This window comes from Elephantulus edwardii, unplaced genomic scaffold (genome assembly GCF_000299155.1).
Source record: "Elephantulus edwardii isolate Elephantulus edwardi_28Jun2011 unplaced genomic scaffold, EleEdw1.0 scaffold00184, whole genome shotgun sequence".
Taxonomy (NCBI): Eukaryota; Metazoa; Chordata; class Mammalia; order Macroscelidea; family Macroscelididae; genus Elephantulus; species Elephantulus edwardii.
In genome coordinates this window covers 500,062-508,109 of record NW_006399934.1, presented here as the reverse complement: position 1 = coordinate 508,109, position 8,048 = coordinate 500,062, and the positions used below count along the sequence as shown (strand labels likewise).

At 35.3% G+C, this 8,048-nt stretch overlaps 1 pseudogene; it reads right to left on the bottom strand.

The window, feature by feature from the left end:
* The window catches only part of LOC102854342, a 14,293-nt pseudogene extending 9,928 nt beyond the window's left edge, over positions 1–4,365 (bottom strand).
* Positions 4,366–8,048: the final 3,683 nt, after the last annotated feature.

Below are 8,048 nucleotides of genomic sequence, written 5' to 3'. Positions count from 1 at the left end.
TCTATATTCTCAAACAAATAATTTGTGAATAAGTATGTGACATCAGAATTAGAGGATGATTAATCAAAGATCTGTGTTAGGCAGATGACTGAACCTTGTTTGCTGAAAGTGAAGAGGATTTAAAACATTTTCTGCCAAATAAAAAAAGCTAGAGTCCTCAGCATGGATTACATCTCAATATCAAGAAAACAAATATCCTCACTGCTGGTCCAAAAGAACATATCATGATGTTTTTGTTGTTAGGGGCCATTGAGTAGACTATGGATCATAAGAATCATAGTTCAGTATGACTCTCTGAACAAAAGACCTGAACTGTGTTCTATCCTTTGCCATCTTCACACTTCCCAAAATACAAGAGCCCATTGCAGCAATCACCTTGTTATTATACCTAGTTGGGAGTCTTACTCTCCTTCACCAACCCTCCACCCTTCCAAGCATTGTGTCCTTCTCCAAGGAATATCTCCTCTTAGCAACATGCCCAAAGTATGTGAGCTGAAGCATCAGCATTCTTGCCTCAAAAGAGCATTTCAGGTGCACCCTCTCCAAGACTTATCTGTTCATTCTCTTGGCCTTCCATGGGATGTTTAGTTCTCTTCTCCAACATCACAGCTCAAAGGTGTCAATTATTTTTCTGTCCTCCTTATTCATTGTCCAGTTCCTAGATGCATAGCAAGTGTTCAGAAAGACCCTGGACTGAATCAGATGTACCTTTGTTCTCAAACAGACATCATTATTCCTCAAATATTTGGAGAGGTCCTTAACTGCAGATTTCTCCAGTGCAATGTGTCTCCTTAATTCCTGACTGCTGGTATCAATGGTGTTAATTGTATATCCAAGCACAATGAAGCTGTTGACCATCTCAATCTCTTTTCCATCCATCATGATACTCTCTATTTTTCCAGTGTTAAGAATCTTTGTTTATTTATACAGAGATACAGTCCATATTGAGGACTTCATTTGTTGATCTTCTTCAACAAGTGCTTCAACTTCTCACTTCCAGCAAGCAAGGTTGTGTCACCTGAATAATGTAGACTATTGACAAGTCTCCTTCCAATCCTGATGTCACACACCTCTTCACTGAATCCAGCTTCTCCAAAATTTGCTGAACATACAGAGTGAATGGGTATGTAGAGAGAATAGAACCCTGACATACTTCCCTCTCATTTTCAAGCCATTCAGTGTTCCCCTGCTCTGTTTCATAACAGCCTCCTGGTCCAGGTATATAGGTTCCACCTGAGCACAGTTAAGTGCTCTGTGATTCCTGTTCTTCTCAACATCAGCCAAAACTTGTTATAATCTATACTGTCAAATGTGTTTGCATAGTCAATAAGGCATAAATAGACATTCTTTACTTTCATCCAGGATCCACATGACATCTCTATGATGTCGCTGGTGCCATGAGACAATATCATGACAGATGGAGGGGAAAAAATAAATAAACAGTTTCACCGTATATGGGCCCACAATCACACCAGTAATACCTGCAGTCAATAAATCAAAATACGTGTTTCGTGGGAGCAATGATTTTGTAAATTACTACCTAACTTGGGAGGGACTGGAGAGCATTATACTGAGTGAACTAACTTAGTTCCACAAGGATAAATATTGTATAAAACCAATATTGGAGAACGAGTATAAGGATCTAAGGGGGATGGGAATGAGTGGAAGCAGAGGAAGAAGGGTGAGGATGCATAGGGGATGGGGGGGATTAATCATAGGGTTATGCATTTTGATGGGTGTGGGAGTGAGGGAAATTGAAAGAATTTGTTCTCAAAAATGTATTTGAATTTTGTAAATAAACTAGTATAAAATTTAAAAAAATACAGAGATAGGATGCATCTCTGATACACTCTTTCCTGATTTTGGAAAAAAAAAATACAAAACAAGTTTCATTGGAAAAAATCTATTGTCAAGGGCCTCTCCAAAGTGCTAACAAACAAGGATGTCTGTTTAAAGACTAAGGTGCACCTGAACCAAGACATGATCTTTTAAGATACTTGCTACTTCTGAAAATTGGTTAATGAAAAGGATGACAGAAGCAGCAACTGAAGAAGAAGCAGTGCCTTTGACTTGTGGAGTTATAGACACTGAGTACAGAATACCTCATGAATGGCCAAAAGAGCAACCAAAAATATCTTACAGAAAGTACAACCAGGGTGCTTCTTGGAGGTAAGGATAGCAAAACTTGGCTTACACACTTTGCCCATATTGTTACTACGGGCTGGCACTTAGGAAAAGATGTAATACTTGGGAGAGTAGAGAGTCATTAAAAGAGAGAAAATCCTTGAAAAGATGGATTGTAACAGTGACTATATCACTGGGCCTAAGTATATAAAAGGTGATGAAGATTGGGGAAGGTTCAGAACTGTTTTTCATAGGATTGCTATGAGTAGTAGTCACCGCTGGGTCACTTAACAACAAAAACAATAATTTTATAGATTATTCTATAATTTTTAATAATTCATTAAAGATTTTAGAAATTTGCTGTTTCAAAAATTAATTCCTTTTGTACTATTTCCTATGTAAATAAGTTTTACATTTTAAAATCTTTTTTAAAGTCTTGACAAAACTGAGGTGGAGTAAATTTGCTCTCACTTTGGTTTTTTCTTATTTATGGAGAAAGACAAGGACTTACCATTAAATTTCCTCACTAGCTCTGAAATACAAAAAAAAGAAGATAGACAATCTTTTAATAAAGAAAAATATGTGAACTAATTTTTTGTTATTATTTATATAGTTCCTTATCAATGCTTTTGTATAGCATCTTTTATTATCATACGCTGGTAGAATAAACAGGAGTTTACAACTTATATCATTTATATATAATTATTGATTTATATCAATATAAAATTATGTTAAAATAAACATTACAATATTTTTATTTGGTCCCCAAAAGTCCATCTCTTGCTTAACTTCTTAATAATGAATTTACCGTATGAATTATTTTGTGCAGCTAATTATGTCATCAATTGATGAATGAAGATTTCTGGTGTCCTATAGACAAGAATCATGAAAATAAGATTTCCTGAAAGCAAATCATGACTTAGTGTATAATGCCAAGTTTCTTTTTAATTTTTTTATCAGTACTTGACTGATAATTTACAATCCAATCTGTTTCTTTATTAAAACATTCATACACAGGTTGTTTTGTTTTTTTTAACACTGTATACTATACCTGCATTGTAATCTCACTCTCCTACTTCCTCCATAGCAAGGCTCTTTTCCATTAATCCTACAGTCCTACCCTTTGCTGCCTTCTGGCTCTATACTCAGGCAAATGTACTTTTGAGCTTAGATAATTGGCTATTTTAAAGAGTCAATGTCTCCCTGGTGTTATTGGTCACTTTATAAACTGTGTTTGGTTAGGTGTTCCAGGTTGAAAGAGGGACTAAAAGCCATACTCACTGGAAATTGTACCAGTCTATCTATCAAGTAAGCCTGTTCTTTTTTTAAGTTTGAGCTTAAGTCCACATTTTTCCATCTACTGTGATCCTTTTAAAAGTGGTCAGTGGTGGTAGCTGTACTCTATCAAGTTCTCCTGATTTCAGAGTTTTAGAAATTGAGTTTTATGTGGTCCATTTGTCATTTGGCCTATTTTTTCCTATGCACCCTTGCTTTTCTTACTTCTTCATTCTGGACTATAAGAAAGCAATAATGGTTGCTTAAAACGTTAGCAATTCTGGTTGATACTCCCAAAAATAGGAGATAAAGATTGTCCTTGTGGATTGTGTTATACATCTGCCAAGACTACAGTCCAAAAACATGGCATGCTTCTTGACAGAAATCTAAATCTGTGTTTTTAACTTATGTAAACATTTAACATATACATAAATGTATTTTTCCTTTATCTTCTCTTTTCCTAATTAACAAGAATCTCATTACAAATAAAAATATAGCACACTTTTCCAGTATAGAAAAAAAAATCAAGAAGTTAAAATTAATGGGAAAAACACATATAATACCAAGGCTTTCATAGCTATAATGTCACATCACGTAGGAGTGGGAGTGTAGTCCCGTTAGTTATAATCTTATTAGGAAGAGAAAAATAAGACTCTTACCTTTCACATTCACTCCTCCATTTTTCTCTGTGGAACAAAGGGATAAAAAAAAAAAACAAAACACAACCAAACATTAAAAAGAATAGAAGTGCACTTACAAAGGCAAAAAACCCCACAAAAACCCAAACTAAAACCAACAAAACCCAATGCAAAAACCAACTCAAAACTCTTATTCATTTACTTATTAAATCCTTTCATAATTCAGTACCCATAGACTTGTTCCCATACACCCGAATACCGACTCTCTTCTAATCAGTTCTTTGTACTAATACAAAAATGAAAACATACCTTCCTCCTCATTTGTCATCTCTGAAAAAACAAAGTAGATAAAATTAGAAAAAAATGTGTACATAAATAGGTAAAAAATGGGGAGCTCTGGTGGCCTAGTGGCAAGAAGTTGCACTGCAGTACCAGAGGTCCATGGTTCAAATCCACCACATGCTCTGCCGAAGAAGGAGGGACAATTTCCTCCTGTACCAGTCAGATCTGATTTGATGGTACACACACGCAAAAATAATAAAGGTATTTTAAAAATCCAGTAAAGAATAAATTGAAACATATTAAAAACAGAATAACAAATTTTCCAATTGATTGGTGAACAATATTTACTCTATGTATTATGAAGGTAAGGATTGCCTTGGCTTTATATTGACTAAAACTATATTTTCTTTAATTATATAGCTTGTAATTGGATCACAGTGAGATACTCACTGCTCTACTGATTTAATTGCCTATCCTTATTCACATTGCCATTATTACTGCATTAGAATTATGGCATTATACCAAAGCAAATTCAAATTCATTAATGTAGTGTTGGTTTCAATTCATTAGAACCGTCTATTAAGTTTCCAAGAATATAAACTTTTGAAGGAGGAGACTGAATATTTCTTTACAGAAGAGAGGTAGACCCTCACTGAAATAGACAACAACAACTGCGGCAAGTGGTTCAAGTGTGTCAGCAAGGAGGATGGCACAATATAGAGAGGGTTCAAGTCTGTTGTTTAATGGATAGATCTGAGTTGTCTTTGATTTGAATGCACCTAACAACAACAACATATTTGTACTGGTACCTTGTTACAAATATAAATACTGGGCAATGAATAAGGATGGAGGAAGAAGAACTGATGTCTCTGAGTTATAGTATTGAAGAAAAATACTGGATATCCTACAAACTGCCAAAAGACAAGGGAATGAGTGTTGGGGAAAGTGCAGACAGACTTCTTTTTGGGCAAAGATGGTGAAAATTTGTCTCATGAACTTTAGGAATGTTGCTACCTTTTATGCTTAGAAAGATGAAGGGTCAGCAAAACAGAGGAAGACCTTCAACAAGATGGATTGACACAATATGTGCTGTAATGGATTAAAATCTGTTGGAAATGAAGATAGCACAGGATAGGACAGGGTTCAGATCTGTTGTTCATAGAGTCACTATGAATGATACTCAACTTTACCTAATAATAAAAACAAGAACAACATATACAGGGCCACTTTATCGTGCAGTAAAAATAGATTCCTCTCTGCTTTTCCAGTTTAGGTACCGTCGATCTTATTTCCTTACATATTTGCACTGTGTAGAACCTCTAAACAATGTTGACTACAAGAGACAAAAATGATATTCTTGTTTTATTTCTAATTTTACAATAGTACTTCAGTTCTTTGCTAATTTTGAGGATTGTTTTATTTTTTTAAGTAGATATTTGTCTCAACAAGACATTCTGAAGGGTCCTTGTATTTTAAGTGATCCCCTCATCTTCATTTTGGACTCTATAAGATGGGCACACTTGTTTTGGTTGTGGGGCAGGTGGAATGTCTGGTTGTCTTTTGATTTAATTCTCTTCTTTAGTGTCAACAAGATATCCTGAAGGGTACTTGTGTTTAAGGTGAGCCCCTCATTTCCAATTTGGACTCTGTAAGATGAGTGCATTTGTTTTGCTTGAGGGTCAGTTGGAATGTCTATTCCTTGGAGACAAGGATTCTAAATCTTCATCTGGCATACTTTGGACATGTTGCAAGGAGGGACCAGTTCTTGGAGAGGGATGACATGGATGGGTGGGTGGAGGCACAGCACAGGAGAGGAAGGCCCTCGATGAGATGGATTGATTCAGTGACTGGGATAACGGGGGTAGGTGTATCAGAGATGGTGAAATTGGCACAGCATAGAGCAGGGTTTAGGGCTATTGTACACAAGGTAGCTATGATTCAATGCCACATAACAACAACAGCAGCATATAGTGTTAGATTCAGTTTGCTAACAGTTCATTCTTTTTATTACATTAATATTAGGGACATTGGCCAGTAGTTCAATTTTTTTGTGTTATTTCCTAATTTGAATACCCATCTCATGGTATGACTTAGCAAATTTTTCCCCTTTATCCATTCCGTAAAAAGCTTTGTGGAAGATTTATTTCTTCCTTGGTAGATAAAAATTCCCTGAGAATATCCTCTTAGACCTGGCAGTTCTTTGTATGGATACTTTCATTTATTAATTTATATTTTTTAAACAAGATACCAGTCTGCTAAAATTTAATATTGGTATAAAGTTGTTCAAAGATTATTTTTAACTTACTCTGAGGCTGAATGACATGGAATGACTTTCCACATGTTTGTGGATATTTATTTATCTTCTTCAGGGAAAGACCTATTGAAGTTCTTGCAGTTTTGTTCAATTTGGTTTATTTTTTTTCTTCATTTTAAATTTGGGGAGTTTTGTATATATTCTGTATTCAACTCTTTTTATAAAGAATTTGTTTTTAATTTTAACTGTGATTTTAACAATATTTTACAGGAAAGTATTATTTTCATTCACTCATTCATTCATTGTTGCCCACTTTAGCCCTTTCCTTTCCCCTTCCTTCAGTTCACTTTCTAAATTTTTTTATCATTATTAATTTTAATAAAAGTTCACAGAGACTTTGGATTTCCATTCATGCATTGTTGTACTTTTCTCCCTGCCCACCCTACTCCCTTCTCAGTTCACTCTTTTCTTTGAAAAGTAAAAGAAAACTTCTTTCATTGTTATACAATTCTTTCCCCCCAAGTCCACTCCACTATGCAGCCTTCATTCTGGACTCCTGTCATGACAATAATACATAATCACATATCCTTTTTAAACAGTTCAAGATATAGTTCCTGAATATTTTTCTACCCTTCTGTAGGTTGTCACAAGAACCCTGATGTCCCTGTGTCTAAGTATTCAGCTGCTAAATGTAAGGTCAAGTTTAGTGTACAAGCCACTCAATAGAAGGATTCCAACAATTCAAAACTATTTTATTATGCTCATATGAAATCTATACTGAACCAAGAAGCTGCTTTCTGAACAGAGCAAGGGAACACTGTGTGGTTTAAAATTATTAAAATGTGCAATAGTGTTGTATCCTTTCTCCATTCCTATTCAATCTGTATGCTGAGAAAATTATTTGTGAAGGAACTCTAAGAAGAGGAATGTGGCCTCAGGAACAAAGCAAGACTCATTAACAACCTGCATTGTGCAGATGACACAACTTTGCACACTGGAAGTGAGAAGAAATTGAAGTGCTTGCTGACCAAAGACTGCAACATAAATCGTATATGAATCCTATCTGAATCTCAAGACAGAAATCCTCACCACTGACCCAACAGATGATAGACAGAGAGAAGATTGGAGCTGTCAAGGATTTCATGTTAATTGGATCCACAATCAACACCATTGGTACCAACAGTCAGAAGATCAGAAGACATATTGTGTTGTGTGATTCTACTGTTAAGGACCTATCCAAAGTCCTGAAAGGCAATTATTTTAGTTATGCCTGAATCAAGTCATGGTATTTTCAACCACTAACTATACATCTGAGAGCTAGAGAATGAATCAGGATTACAGAAGAATTGACATCTTTAACTTGTGGTATTGGAGAAGAGTATTAAGTATCCCATGGACTGCCAAAAGAACAAACAGATGTCTTGGCATATATGTAGCTATTAAATGCAAGAATGGTGAAAGTTTTTGTCCCATAC